The 16,075-nt window shown below is 43.7% G+C and overlaps 1 protein-coding gene across 4 annotated transcripts in view; it reads right to left on the reverse strand.

Moving 5' to 3' along the window:
* Positions 1-16,075, reverse strand: part of MYO1B (myosin IB) — a 715,692-nt gene that overhangs the window by 136,195 nt on the left and 563,422 nt on the right. The window lies entirely within an intron of this gene.

The raw sequence follows: 16,075 nt of genomic DNA on the forward strand, positions 1-16,075 counted from the left end.
TAACAAAGGGTTAAAATGGCGTGAGAACGTGTTACTCACCTGACTATTATTTTCTGTACTTTATTACCTAGTGGTCCCCTTTCACAAAGTGTGGAAATTAAGCCGCCTCAAGGATGGTAGAATAAATGCTGGCAAAACTACAGGTATGGAGGCCAACAGTAAACGCTCATCAAAGTTCCACCAACCTTTCAGAACTTCATAAAACATTAAAGCAATCTTAAATTAACTCAACTTGATTCCAAGGAAAGCAGTCAGTTTTAAGATTGCACCACAGGTCAGGATATTGCCTCAGTTGGCATGATACAAGACTTGAGGTGGGGGCCAACCCCCAAGCGCCTGAAGTTTATACAGAAGGCTGCAATGCTGCACCTTAATTCTGCAAGCCTGCACAGATACAGCATTACAGTAGAGCACTTCCTATTACCTCTGAAAGAGCATGTTTGGTAGCTTAACTTGAGGATCTTATCACAGGGGATACTGAATACTACACATTATCAATGTGGCATACATTATTATTATTTTTTATTTTATTTTACTGAATTTTATATAGCACAAACTTGACCCGAAGGTATCGGAGCGCTTTACATGAAACCAGTTGCATTACATGAGGACACATTTTTTTTTTTTTAGGCACAGGGAGAATAAGTGATTTGCCCATAATCACAGGACGTTCAGCGTCATTGTCGAGGCTCAAACGCGGTCCCCCAGATTCGAGGTCGACTGCCCTAACCGTTAGGCCAACTCCTCTCCCACATTATCAATGTGGCATACATTACCACTGGAAAGGTTAGGTATGGTACTCATTCTTCGAGCCACAAGGATGACTTGGGACTGGGCGTTCCTGATCTTGAGAACTCTGGCAGGGTTGGTATGGGTGGAAAGGCATACAGGAGGCCTGAGCTCCACTTGAGATGAAAAGCATCTCCAATTGAAAGTCACATTGGAAACCCCCATGCACAGAACTGCTGACATTGTGCTTTCTCAGCAGTGGCAGATCTAACCAAGGCTCTCCCCAGTGCTGTAAGAGACCTTGCACCACCTCCAGATGGAGACACCATTTGTGATCTGATATGCATCTTCACTGAGATCATCTGCCCTGGCGTTCAGAGAGCCCACCAGGTGTTGAACCATCAGGGAAATTTCTGACATTCCAGCAATGTCCAGAGATGAAGGGCCTCTTGACAAAGGGTCCACGACCCAACCCCACACTGTTTGTTGCAGTACAACATGGTGATGATTTTGTCTGTGAACACTTGCACTAGTCTTCCCTTGATGGAGAGTAGAAAGGCAATTAATTTAATTTTTTATTTGACAGAGTTTTATATAGCGCAAACTTGACCCGAAGGTATCGGGTATCAGAGCGCTTTACATGAAACCAGTTGTGTTACATGAGGACACTCATTTTTTTTTTGTTAGGCGTGGGGGGGGGGGGGATTAAGTGATTTGTCCAGAATCACAGGATGTTCAGCATCATTGTCGAGGCTCAAACCCGGTTCCCCAGATTCTAGGTCGACTGCCCTAGCCGTTAGGCCAACTCCTCTCCCACATTATCAATGTGGCATACATTACCACTGGAAAGGTTAGGTATGGTACTCATTCTTTAAGCTTTAGAAGCACTTGGGATGAGCAAGGAGACATCTGGAATTGTGATCAAATATATTAATTAATAGAGGGGCTTCTCTTAGTGATGTTTGACTGAACAACCTTCATGTGTACGTACAGGATTTTCTTTAGCAGATGTCTGAGAAGCTCGCACTATTGACAGATGTCTCAGGATACTGATTATGGGATTTTCTCATAGTGTATGCTGTACACCAACGATGGTTGACATGCACTTTTGTCTTTTCATGGATTAATGAACAGAGCTTTTGCACAACATGAAATTAACTGAATGGAATGGATATGCATAGAGTTCTCTCATTTTGTTATTTCCGTCTTCAACGGAGCGAGCATATGTTTAGCAACACTGAATTTGGATATTTAGGATTTACAGAATCTGTTGCTTAAAGAGTAGACTAAGTGAAGGCATTTTGAGTAGCCACCAAACACCACATCCATCCATCATCACTGTGCACTATTTTGCCAGGGCAGGTGAAGTCTATAAAGATAAATAGGTCCTGGATAAAGCGAATAGGAACACAATTCACCATCAAATGGGCAGTAACATTAACACTGTAGTTAAAAACCTAAGACAAGAAAAGATAAACCACTTGGAATGGAATTAGAGACACACGGAAAATTAAATGTAACTCAAGAAGCTTTATGAAAAGCTAAATCTTCAAACAAACAAAAATAGAAAAAGGGGGGTTAGTTGTGTCAGCCTCTCCTTCCTGAAATTATTTAATACATCTTGGTGTACTGGTGGTGATGTAGTGCCACATAACACTTCCACCAACAGTGGCACTCAATATTGTGCCATATAACGTATAGATCAAGAGTAAATTTTACCACAAATTGTTTTAGTGGGCAAGTATCTGATCTATAGTAGAACTAAATATTTAATGAGGGTAATGACTAGTGAATGAATGTGTTATCCCCTCTAAGTGCACCTTATTCAAAATTCTAAAATAAGGTAATGTGTCATCACAGTCAATTAGTGATGGTGGAATAACTTCAGTCCTTAACAATCATCAGCTTTGTTTCTGAGGGAGTCATTCGACATATGGAACCTCTTCCATTGGGCATACTGAAGGGATATATATTCACTTCCAGACCAGAGGGAACAATAGGTTTGGTACTTTTATAGTACTGACTAAGGTATTCTGTTACACTTGCACTGAAAACATTTTAACCAGTGCTTAATCTGCAAAACAGTAACTGCCAAGACCCAATGTTTTGCTCAGAAGCCATGGCTCTCAATGTCAAAGACTGGATGATGAATACCAAGGCTGCCACCTCATTCCTCTTTCATCCACCACCGCAGATGCCACTTTATCTCAGTCTTGCAGGCTCCTGCTTTCTCTCCGTCATGTTTTTTTCAATCTTTCTCTTCCTCCTTCTCCTTTCCTCCTTTTCAGTTTCTCCCTCTCTTGCTCTGGATCAAAATCTGATGCGGGAAATAATTGCAGGTCCCCAAAAAGGAGTGGCGGTGGGCCCCCCACTTGCAATCACTGGCTCAAATTAAGCACTGGTTGTAACATACTTTTCACGCATTACCTCTTCTTTCCTCATGCAAGTGTACTAATGCTAGAGAATACACACACTTCCATCACATTAGCGAAAGGGCAAAAATAATAAATATCAAAATCTAGATGGAGGAAGTAAAGCAATAAAGTTAAAATTAAGGAAACTCCGGTATGTACATGCTCAAGTTATCAGATTTGTTTAAAGCAGCAGATATTCTACATATTTTAAATCACTGTGAGCAGTCAAACTCTTTCAGCATCTGAGCAAGGGTATCGCAAATCTGTACATTGTCCAAGACTATATTCTAGGTTTCAATGGGGTTGCACATTTTGTATCAGCTACACCAGTGCAGCAGATCAGGTGTATGCTGTAGTGGCTCAGTGCACAACTTGCACATGTACTTAAACCACATGATCCCTCATCCCTTCCATTTTACAACCAAAAAGAGAGGAGTCATAAAACAGAATGCAGATGTGTACACTTATAGTTACTACCTCTGCTTCCCTCACTACAAAGCCTACTCATGCCTCACCCAGTTCTGGCCTCCGTCCACACCACTGCATCACTTTGCTCAATGTACATTTCGAATTTATCATTGTCCATCTTTGAAATCTGCAGCCTTTGACTGTTCATTCTGGCTGCTTCCTTCATGGCTTATCCTGCCATTGTGTTCACCACTGCAGCCAGCTCATCTTTTCCTTCACACAACTCTGACTTGATGCTCCTTTCTCACTGTTTTACTTTCCGCTAGAATTAACCCCTGCGGTGTGAGACGCTTGTATGCCAACATGAGGGTTTCATAACTGAGTACATCAGAGGGACCACATTGAAGTATCTCACTACAGATCATCATATGAACTTGGACATTCTGATTTATACTGTGGCAGAGGAAGCAAGCCAGCATAGTAATGAAATGAGACGAGATAGGTAATTACAAAAGCTTGCTATGGCAGACTTATTCATGTTTCGTTTGGCAGAATCAATACAATCTACATGCCATATTGGAAGAAAAATAAATACGTTGGCGTAGCTGCACTACTTAATCAATGTACAAGACAAACTTGCATAGGTCTTGATTTTCCTCATCACAGTCTCAAATAACTTGCAATTCTTTTCCATTGTGAATCTTAGTTTTGTGATTATTGCACTCTGTTGACCTTCATCATAATTGTTTTATTTTTTCCTTTTTTTCTTGAGGTTCCACCACCCATTCTTAAGGCTCTCCATTTCAATCAGTACATTTCTTGTGCTATCAATTTCTCTTAGGACTTGCATTTGGAATTAGCTGTCAACAACCTCAAGACCGTCCTATCATTACTAATGCTTTCTACATCCATTGGTTTCAAGTCTATTGGTCCTTTGCTGTATCCATGGCTGGCTTCTCTCAATTCACTGTAAACTGATTTATATGAGTTCTTTGTTTTTGATGTATGCCACTTGAATTTCCTTTCCACCCACTGCCACATACAGCCTCTTTGTACAAACTGAGACTGATCTTTCCATTCCTTTTTCCTTCCTTTCTCACACACCTTCGAATAAACACTACAGGCTCCAATAACATTTCATTCAATATCTTATTTGTCCTCTTCTTAGCTCCACCGCAGGCTAAAATTCCTGCCAACTTGAGCAGGGTCTTTGTGATTTCATCTCCACTTCTCTTCAGGACTCTACAACAAACTTTGCTTTTTTATATCATTCTGATATCAGCCTGAAATATGGCCATCATCACAATAGCAGGCCAGCGTCTGTATACCAATTTCAGAAAAACTGTAGTCTTCGTTGAGGTCATGCCATTATATGCAAACCTCACCAAGAAAAGTGATAGATGAAGTAAATCAAGGAGAAGGATGATTACAAACAATTATGGGCACAAGGTGAAAATTGCGTGCTACAACACACTGATTACATGCTTTCATTTTTTCCACCAAAACGTTTTCTAAATAGGTTTTATAAATGCACATTTTCCAAACTCAAATCTATCCAGATCAATTAGGGTGTGAGTGGTTCAAGTGTTTGTTCACTCTTGTGCTCCTAGCGAACACAGGTTGCACGATATCCCCATTTCAAGGCATTGAATATCAAAATACGTAAAACGGGGCAGAACCATCTTTTCAGGTCAAATTAATGAACCTTCCCTAACTAGAGACATGCATATTTGCTTTGCAGATTCAATGTACTGAATTTGATTTGACACCATCTTATTTTTTCTATTTTAGCAGTTTTGTGTTTGCAATCGTTAGATCACTAAGTATAAGGGTTGTAAACGCATAACAATGTAAACAAAGTTTTGCAACAGAATTGAATTCCATCATTTTGCAATTGTGTAGAACCATTGTATAGGTTTTAAAGTGACTGAAATGACCTGCCTTTGTGTCTCTCATTTTTAGGAGGGATAATGTGAATTCTTTTTTTAAAGAGTGCTTATGCCCAGAGCCATCTTGGGGCTGAGGAGTCCTGGAGCTTACAGTACTATGAGAGAGAAGAAGAATTATCCAAAGGTGGTTTTATGACCAAGTTGTAAAGAGCCAAGTCTTTAGGTCTTTTTTTGAACCTTAGAAGGGAGGTCTGTGATTTTAAATCAAATGAGAGGCTGTTCTAGAACTTAGCAGTACCACCAATAAAACTCCTGCCTCCCCAGTAGGCTAATTTTAAAAAGGGATTCCTAAACTTTTTAGCTAAGGCACAGCGAAGACTTCTGGCGGGGATATACCATGGAAGGTTTTTTATGAAACAGTCAGGACCTGTGCCGTCGCAGCCATAGAAATGTATTAAGGGTTTGGGAGGCTGATTGGAACTTTGGAAACCCCAGTAGAATCCGGGCTGCTGCGTTTTGCAGAGTCTGAAGCTTTCTTAGCAGCCGTTGTTGCATGTTGAGGTAGAGAGAGTGTTGCAGTAAGACTTATTTTAATTGTCCCTTAGGTGTTGAAGGAGGATGAAGTGAGCGCATTCACCTGTGCTTCGAACATCAGTTTATCGTCAAATAAGATGCCCAGGTTTCTAACCATCTGAACAGGGGTGGGAAGAGCCCCCAGATTCAGTGGCAACCAGGTGGGGACAAAAAGGATGGATCATTACCAAAAATGAGAATGTCGGTTTTTCCAGAATTTAGTTTCAGGCAGTTTTGCTTCATCCACCGCCCCACTTCTTCCATACAGTCATGGAATCTAACAGCTGTTTCATGAAAGTCACCGGAGATTTATACAATGATTTGTGTGTCAATGGCATATGACACCCAAGGAGAAGCCGAAAGATCCGATCAGACTTGCAAGGGGTATAACGTAAATGTTAAAGAGTGTCAAGCTCAGCGATGATCTCTTCGGGACACCACAAGGCAGGGAGAAGGGGTTAGAGATTAATCAAGTAAGGTATTTAGAAGGACCTTGTGGTTAACCGTATCGAAAGCCGCCGATAAATCAATGAGGATAAGGGCAACTTTTCCTCCCTAATAAATACCGGCTGTTCACAATGAAGCCTGTTCACAATAGTCTTGTTATCATGAACAGTATATTTCAGGAGTTTGGGCAGGACACTTTTTTTGAGGTGTGGATAAAACTGAGTTGTCTATGGCTAGTCCCAGTCAGTCATGGGATAGATGAGCTAAAACCACATTGCACCAAAATCATCGTCTGCATTTAAATCATGCGGAGGTACGGAATCAACCTAATGGACACAGTAATTGTTGGAGCAGACAAAATATCGACAACTCACTATTGTGACAGTGCACAGAAAACATTACTTGAGAATAACTGCCAAAGACAGTGTTTAGGCACCCGTTTCTTAAATCTCACTGTTTAAGTTTCATAAATGTACTCCCCTGGAATTGCACCTACATTTGGAGCACATTTATGACTTTAACAGGATCAGAGCATTGTGATTAAAATCTCTAACTTGAAAGAATGTGCTAATGCAAAACCAAAGGACACCCTCCTCATCCCCTTGTCAGTAGAAATGTTTTCAAAGAGGAGAACCTATACACCTAGAAAACTGTAATATTACTCTCTCCACTTAATCCAGAGGCTGTACGTTAGCTGCCCCTCCGAGTGGATCTGGGTAGACGATCCGATACCAGGAAAGGAGTAGACAAATGCCTGGATGGAGAAGCTTCCATCTTGGCTGGGATGCTATTTAGAGCAGAGGTCCTTAACCTTCTGACTGCTGTGGAACACCCCCACTCAATCATTACTGGAACTTGTGCAACCCCAATGAATCATTACTGAAATTCGGGGAGCCCCACAGTAAATACTGGAACCCAAAGACTCTGGCCTAAGCTTTTGTCAATTATCTGAACCACAAAAAAAAACGCAAGCATTCAAACAAACTAATGATGAAAAATTGCATTTAACTCAACCAAATATGCGAAGAAAACCACTTTTGTAATGTTCACTGAAAGATTGGAACTTTTGTACGCACCCACAATTCAATTGGATACAAACTTAATTTTAGCGTCTAATTTCAAATTTCTTCACATTTACAGAACGTTTGAAAATGTTCAATATTACATTTTGTTTCTTTATTTTGATACATCTTTAATGTGTTATTATTATTTAATTTTCTTAGCGGTTGCGCACCCCCGAATAGGCTTCCAGGGCCCTCACGGGTTCCCGGATCACAAGATAATAACTACTGATTTAGTGTATAAAGGACACAAATTAGCTATTTGAGGCTCCAACAGCCCATCCTGTGGAGGTTCAAAAACGCCTATACAATAATTGTCAGGATTATAAAGTAGGGTCATACAAGATACCGTGCAATACTGTTGAGGCTTAATGTGAAATGCTTGTGTATTAAAAACACTAACAGCAATATCCATTGTATTGTCAAGAGGGAATATATTGTTTCTATTTCAAAGGAGCGTTTAGTTTGCTCTGTAGCTACTAAAATAATCATATGGCAATAAAAGTGCTTCACTAAATCTTCCATGACCACGTCAAATCATCAACACTTGTTCTTGACAGCACCACTTGGTCATTGAACGGCAAAGAAACAGGTGATGCTGAAATGCCAAACTTTCTTGGACAGCCCAAGGTTAGAAATGTTTGCAAAAACAGCTCGTCAAAATGCCCGCATTTTTCCATACTCGGGGCTAACAATAGGACTGCTCACTGGAAACACTCAGGGCCGGCACCAGCAGGCACGCGGCCTTTAATCTGAAAAGACAAACGTTGACCCCGGCCTATATATACAGCACCCTTGGCCTAATTTAGCGAGATGATGTCATGCCGTCCCAGGAGGACAACATTCCAAAGCCTACAGGCAGGTGTTGGGAATGAAAAGCATGCCAAGAATGAATGGTATTAAGCTGTAAACAGCTTTATTACTTCTACAGCCTCAGTCTTTCAGTAAGGAATTCATAGATATATTTGTATATATACACAGAATAAAACAAAGTTTAAAGTAAGTGACATTATAGTTAGGCAATTGTAATATGTTACTTTACATTTTTTTTAAAACCACACACACTTTAGAAATTCAATGAAAAATCCAAAGGTTGAAGGGACGATATAGATAGATGAAAATTTTAGTTAAACAAACTATTTTAAACGTACAGAACCACTGATTTATTTACCAACTATAACTCGCGCCCCTGCCATGCAGTGTTATGAATGATGTAATTTCAGATGCTGCAGGAATGTTGCTGGTGATCTCACAGAACATGTCATGAGTGATGCAATATGCGTGGTATTTAGCAGAGAAGAGCAGCAGTCTGCAGTACAGTGTGTGCATCCATAAACCAGCGCAGTAAGGCAGCCAAATACTACAAGCAACAGTTTCAGAATGTAATACATTCTGCAGCAAGTGGGCCTCTCTGAAGAAATTATTTATTTTAAGGCAACGACTCGAGTGCAGGGGCAAAGTCTCTATATTAACGGAGTAACTGATGTAACAGTCTCTCCTACAGACAAACCGGCACTAAAGCATCGGCAAGACAATCTTATGTCGACCTGCATAAGGAGCGAGTGGCCACGGAAGCCGTGTAAGACCTGGCTGCGGGCAGCATAGGCTGCAGCTGTAAAAAGCAGGCGCAGCAAGTGAAAGCAACAACATACACATTTAGCTGGATAGGCTGCGTGCATTTCACCAGTAAATAACACCGAAACAGATGCATCAAATGATACTTCCCCTTTTAAAATAAAGCCATCAGTATAGTTTAACAATTTATTATGGCAGTTCTAAGACCATGTCTGAAAGGTTTATTTATAGTTTTTGTAAAGCACTGAAAATCACCAGGCATCATGTCTCAGACTGCTAGTGTGGTGGGGGTGACAGGTATTACAGGAGTCTCAAGGAGGTAACTTCCCTCAACCCCACTTAACAGGCCTTGGTTATTTCGGGGTACCCCATCTCAAGAGGGATAGTGTATGAAAAACAATATATTGCAGTGCAGCTGAGACTTTTGCAGGCATTCCACTCTTCACTTTTGTGCTTTCTTCAATGGAGTACCTGCACACAGGCACACAGCCTACTGGGATGCTTCTCGGCACTAAATCCAGTGACCTGGAGCAGATGGCGTGACTTAATATGCCCTGTTCAAGCAGTGAGAATGCTGTCAACTTTATGTGCATTGCTTTTCCAATAATGATCACAAACACTTTAACATGATCATTTCTCAATCATTAGGGTTACTCTGAGCTGTTCCCAAACATCTTTATATTGGTGGGAATGGCCTTGCAAAATGAAGATCGGCGCAGAGAGCAGCATCGCAAACCACTGCCACTGCTTCCTGCTAGAACAGGATATCAATGAGCAGCAGCAAGAATCCACCACAGAGAAAAGAATTGGCTTCCCAGAAGCCCTTGCGAAGAGAGAAGATGGAGATCTCTTGCACTTTGGAAAGGGAAAAAGTAATCTGGTTGGACAGATTTAAATACTTTTGAAATGCACTGACCCAGATTAGCAGCAGGACGCTGCCAAACTCCTAGAAACTGGAAATGTGATTCTTGCACATCACTAAACCCCTTCTTCGATACACTTGCGTGCTGGTAATTACAGAATGTGGAGAGCTGCCAACTATGTATTGGCAGCGAACAACCCTCAAAGCCTGGTGGCTTCTGACAACTTATTTAGGTAGAAGCCTCCAACCAGCCCAGAGAGTACAGAGATGTTGACACAATACCTTGACCGATACTAGAAACCAGACCAGGGCTGCTCAAATAAATCTACATCATCAAGTGCATGCGAGCAGAGTACTGACACTGCCAAGGAGCGCACTCATCATTGCTCCACCTTTTATTCTGAATGGCCTGTTGATCTTAGACCTTTTGCAGAGGTCCAGCACCTAGCTGGCCTGCACGCTACCTAGAAGGAGAATGGCGCGAGTACCTCTGGGTGCCCAAGCGGTCCTATGGTGTAATACAGTGTGTATCTGTAGACAGAGTGCAATCGCATCCCTCTGCTCTGTGGAGTTACAGATGCTGCTACTCCAGGGATTCCAGGGTGCAGGATATCCCCATTCAAGGGACCAACTACCAAACCCTAAAACAGAAGATAGTTTCGTTTTCTTAGGCCGCTTTCCTGTAAAACAAGATACTCTTATTTTCCTTTGCAGGGTTACAGTACAGATATTGTTCTTGATTTTACCTTAGTGCTTTTAGGTGTTCTTACTTTCTAGAAACACATATTTTAATGGTTGTAAACTCAATGTGCTCTGAAAATTGCACGTTTAAAAACACTGTATAAACTATTCTAGGGGTCTACCGGAACTGCATTGAGTTTCGCATTTTTAGGAGTGTGCCTGTGTTTAAAGTGATCTTGCGACTGTGAACGATGTAAAGATTTCATATAAAAGACATTTTGGGCTGCACCATCCCTTTAGTGGCATGGCTAACAAAGGCCAAGGCAAGTCCTTGTGCGTAATGACACAGGTGAGCTAGAATGATTCACTGGAATGCGACAGAGTGATTACAAGCACTTCTATTCATGGCAAATTATGGAGTTGTGCCCTTCAACTCATGGGAAACACAAGAAACATGCTTCTGGACGACTTATTAGCTAAGTCACAACTGCAAATGTTTCGACAGTGATTAGCAAGAACATTATTTTCTCTGGAGTTTTCTTGGAAACTGAGACACAAGGAATCCGATATATTTGCATGCAAGCATGCATTAGCCTAGCACACTACAGGCCTCGATATTTTAAAACTTATTACAAGGGGATGACTTCCCCCTCCAAAACAAATACTTCAATGTCCGCTGAGCTTTAGAATGAAAGTATACGTGTGCCATTGAGGTCAGCGAAACAGAGTTTGACACAATATTGACAAAACAGGGTCTCCCCTTCTTCAATGGCCAAGGAGGACTACAAATAGGTCACTGGAAATTAAAGCCATCATTAATTCTACGGATCTGACACTAGAGACTGAAATCCTTAACCATTTTGCCAAAGCTAGATCATGTCAAAGGCCTGAAGAGCCATTTTCTCCTTCTGTTCTCCAGAAAACCCCAAACTTTGTGAAGAGGAAATGAAAGGCGAGGAATCCAGGGAAGGCCCCAAAAACACCAGCTGCTCGACTGTCTCCCTCACCATGAGCAGTGGTGGCGCCTGGAGCAGCTGGATTTTGCCTGCATAGCGGGCTCTTGCACCAGAGACAGTGAGCGGAGCTTGCAATGCATGACTGCGGCGCCGAAAGGTGGTACTACGCGGGCTTTGCGCGCCTTGCTCTGGCCAAAAAAGCGCACAACAAGATAGCCTCCACCCAGGGTGCAAGGAGAGGAGTGTGACAAGACCGCCGACCCCCGCTTGGCGAATATGTGTTGGGAATGAGGGGGACTGTGGCCCTGGATGGCCGTAGCCGGGGAGCACAAGAGGAACTGTGCTGCATGTAGAGGAGAGTGAGAGGTGCCAGACTGCTGCACTGGTATCGGTGTGTCTACCTGCATCTGCTGGGAGAGCAGTTAATGAGCATGGAGAATAATGCAGCACTGGACTGCCCCTGCTGGAGAATCTATGTCACTTGCAGAGGCGCTTGGTGCAGGACCTGGGCGTTGTGTGTCCCGGGTCGATAGGTCTTCTACCATTACCCATTATTGGTTACAATTTAATGGGGAATACACATGGCACCTATACCCACTTGGTGCCTTCCCATCGACTACCTGCATGACCGCCCCTTTTAGGGACACCCCTGAGAGAGATGATTACCAATTACTTCCAGACCAACTCCTGTTTTCCATCACATATTACCATTGAATGGTACACCTTCAAGGTAATGATCAGTGGCTACTGTCTTAGCCAGTTGGTGGGGTTGGGGAGGATGCTTAGAACTGAGCTGACTACACTAGAGGAGAGCATTCGTTGACTTGAGTGAGATCCTAAATCACCTGCGAGCTCTGGTGATGCTGCAGGAAGAGGAGGAGAAGCATGTAGGTATGTCAGAAAAACTCAGCGCTTTGAAGCAACGTGAATATCTGTGAGCTGTCCACTTGAGGGGTGTGGGGAGGAGACTTATCATGGTTGGCCCGTCCGGAGGGAAGGGAAGACCCTGTCACCCAGATCTTTGGCTCGAGTGGAGAACTGATACACACACAGCAGGAAATATAAGGAAGCTTCACACACCATTACCAATGTTTGTATGGGGAGCCCTGCTCTGGATGAGACGCTGGCAGCTTTCATTAAATGAACGATGCTACCGCAACTGACAGCAGAGGATAGGGAAACACTGTAAGTCACTGTTTTGGAACCCAAGATTAGGGCACCCTTTAAAGAGATGGCATGAGTCCAGTTCCCCAGGACAGACGGCCTATCGATCGAGTTCTATCAAACTTTCCCTTCACTCCAAATCCCTAAATTGGCTGAGATGTACATGCATGTGCTGGACTGCCGGTCTTTGTCGGAAACAGCCAGGGAGGCCCTGGATGTGCCTGTACCCAAGACATAGGCAAAGGCTACAGATGTATCAGCCTACTTCTCCCTATCAATGCTGAATTTAGACTTTAGGATACTCAGTAAGGTCCTGGCCAACTGGTTAGTACCCTATCTTCCCACCTTGGAACACGAGGACCTAAATCGGTTAATTCCTAAACGCAATATACCCTTAACAGATGCCTGTTTTGCGTTCTTTCAGAACCCCCTCCCCCACCTCGAGCCTTCCATGCTGGGGCAATGGTGCTATATCTGGACATCAGGAAAGCATTTGATACAATGAGATGGCATTACCTGTGGCCAGTCATGGTGAAGATGTAATTAGGACAGATGGGTCACGCTGCTGCACGCGGGTGCATGAGCAAGAGTTTGCACAGGAAGCTGCATTTCAGACCCCCTTGAGATCCACTGGGACAAAAGTCAGGCCAATTCGCTCTCACAATTTGCGTGGGGGGTTGGCCAAATTTAACAGTATATTGTACAGTGAGGGCCACAATAGAGGGGTGCCCCATGGTTGGCGATTTTGGTAAGGTTCCTGGGCTATTCACCAACTGGCAGAAAACCTATGCGTTTCTGGTCTCGCCGGACCTTCTGGATCCACCAGGCCTGGTGCAACAACTAGGGATCCTGTGGGCACCTAGAGTTTTTAAATACCTGGTAATCAAGATATACTACGGGGACATTGATATGATAGAAGGAAATCTGGGTAGCGCAATAAAAGGTCTGAAGGTTAGTGTCCCTTCAAGCTCTCCATAATGTCTGGGATAGCCCTCACAAAAATTACCATTCTGCCGAGAATCCTTTATTTCTTTGCAAACCTACTGGTTTGGATCCCTAAGGTTTGGTTCCGTAGCCAGAGTGCCATGCTGATAAGGGAGGGTTGGTAGTCCCCAGCTTTGAAATATATCACTATGCAGCAATAGCCAGTTAGATAGCTGGTAGGTCTAGGCCTAGCGGAGTTAAGGGAATTTGATAACAAGCAAAGGGTGGGGAGCGATACTGAGACAGGTGGGGGTGAAAATAACACTGACTCGTAAGCTGAAGCTCCTCCACACTGCCCTATGCTGTTGGAGGGAGATGTTCCTTTGTGTTGGGTCAGCTCCTCTATATGCCCTGTGATACCATTGGTGGAGCTACCAATACCAAAAGGCAGCTTTCTGACAGCCTGACAAATGGTAGCTAAGGCAGAGGCAGACATAGTGATGCTAGGTGACTCCTCCTCTGAGGGCTCCTTCTGCGCATTGGAGGAGAGGACTCCCAGGAGTGACGTCTGAGATGGCCAGTTCCTAGTTTACGTTAGCAGTGCAGATGCTGCATGGACTCTTTGAAACCCTAGACCCGCAAACTCCACACATGACCTTCTGCAGAAACTTGATATTTGGAAATGGTAGCCATTTAATGGATGACTTAGTTACCTTTGGTAACGATTTATCTGGTAGAGACACAGTCTAGCTGTAGATTCCTTAACTTAGAATATGAGGCGTCAGACTGGATCCGAAAAACATTCCGCAGCAGCACATCTACGCGCCGGGGGACGGCGCTACATGGCTCCGCCCGGACGTCGTCCATGGTCGTGACGTCAGCGGAGCCATATAGGTCCCTCCCGGCGCGCTGACGTCAGTTTTCGTCTGAGAAACTTTTCCACGCCACAGCGCAAAGCCACCATCAAAAACTGTGAGAATATGGGAACAGTGTGCGAAAAAGATGAAAAAAAAATTAAATGGTGAAAAACAGCACCATAAGGGACAGTGCCAGGCGCTGTATATTGGAAACTAGTTAAGGGAAAGAGAAGAGCACCACTTTGAGAAGCAACCCCGCAAAAGCGAAGGCTAAACCTCCCCCAGAGGCAGAAGATGATGTGAAAAAACATCATGGCAGATGACAGAAAGTCTGCAAACACAATATATATAACCGTGAAGGACAACAAGTCCAGAAAACATGAGCAAAGACAATCCACCACAAGACGGCACCAGAAAGGGACGTCGTATCCCCAGTAAGAGACCTATAGTCTGAGGCAGAGCCAATAGACTTCAAACCAATGGACCGCAGGGGAGGTAAGAGACCCAAGGTGATTGAGAAGGGGATAGCGGGGGCAAGGGGGCAGGGAAACATGAGTAGATCCCACACTGGACAACCCAGGGCGTAGGGATGTAAAAGGACACATGAGCATACCGCCCAAGCACAAGAATTGGCGGAGTAGAGCAAGCAAAACAGAATGAAGCATTCAGTCTAGGAGTGAAGTGAAAGATGCCATCCCGCAGAAAGACAAAGCCACCCGGAGGGAGGCGAATGCAGGCAGCCCAACCTGAAAAGGTCCTCGCACAACGGGGAGGACGGGCGGGCGTTAAGGAATCTGTGGCTATACTGTGTCTCTAGCAGATGCATCGTTACCGAAGGTAAGTAACCCATCCATCTGATAGAGACATCTAGCCGCAGATTCCTTAACTTAGAATAGATACCAAAGCCATACCCATACAGGAGACGGGTCTGCGACTGAAACCCACAAAGTTCCCAAGAAAACGTAGCCGTCAGCAAGGTGACGAAACATGGTGGGGATCGCAAAGCCAGCGCAGCCACACAAGACCACGAAGCTCTGAAAAGAGCGAAAAACAATAGGAGGTTAAAGGCACCACAAGCTGTCAAAGAACAGCACGAAAACCCCCGTATGCATACCGGGTTGAGAGAAAGAAAGCATCAAGCTAGAAATGTCGGTGCGGAAATGAGAGTTCATGGCTTCGCAAAGAAGAGGAACTGAGCCTAGGGTCCGATGGATCCGCAGGATACGATGTGTCGACCGTAAGTAAAACCCAGAGAGATGACAGAGTTAACGCATACCGGTCCAGCATGCACAATAGTGGAAAAAAGCACTGTTGAACCCGCACCAGCCAAGATCCGTGGGGCAGCATTGGCAGAATTCCGACCCATGGCCAGAAAGTGCCGGTAGTACCTGAAACACAAGACACTCTAGTACGCAGTCACTCTTTCACAAGACATGTGAGAGGGCTAACGGCAACAAGCAGAAGCACCCAAAACAGGACTACAGTAAGAATGATAGTCATGTGGAAGGCAGGAACATACATAAGCATACCGTGTG

Source organism: Triturus cristatus, chromosome 3_2 (assembly GCF_964204655.1).
Source record: "Triturus cristatus chromosome 3_2, aTriCri1.1, whole genome shotgun sequence".
NCBI classification, from domain to species: domain Eukaryota; kingdom Metazoa; phylum Chordata; class Amphibia; order Caudata; family Salamandridae; genus Triturus; species Triturus cristatus.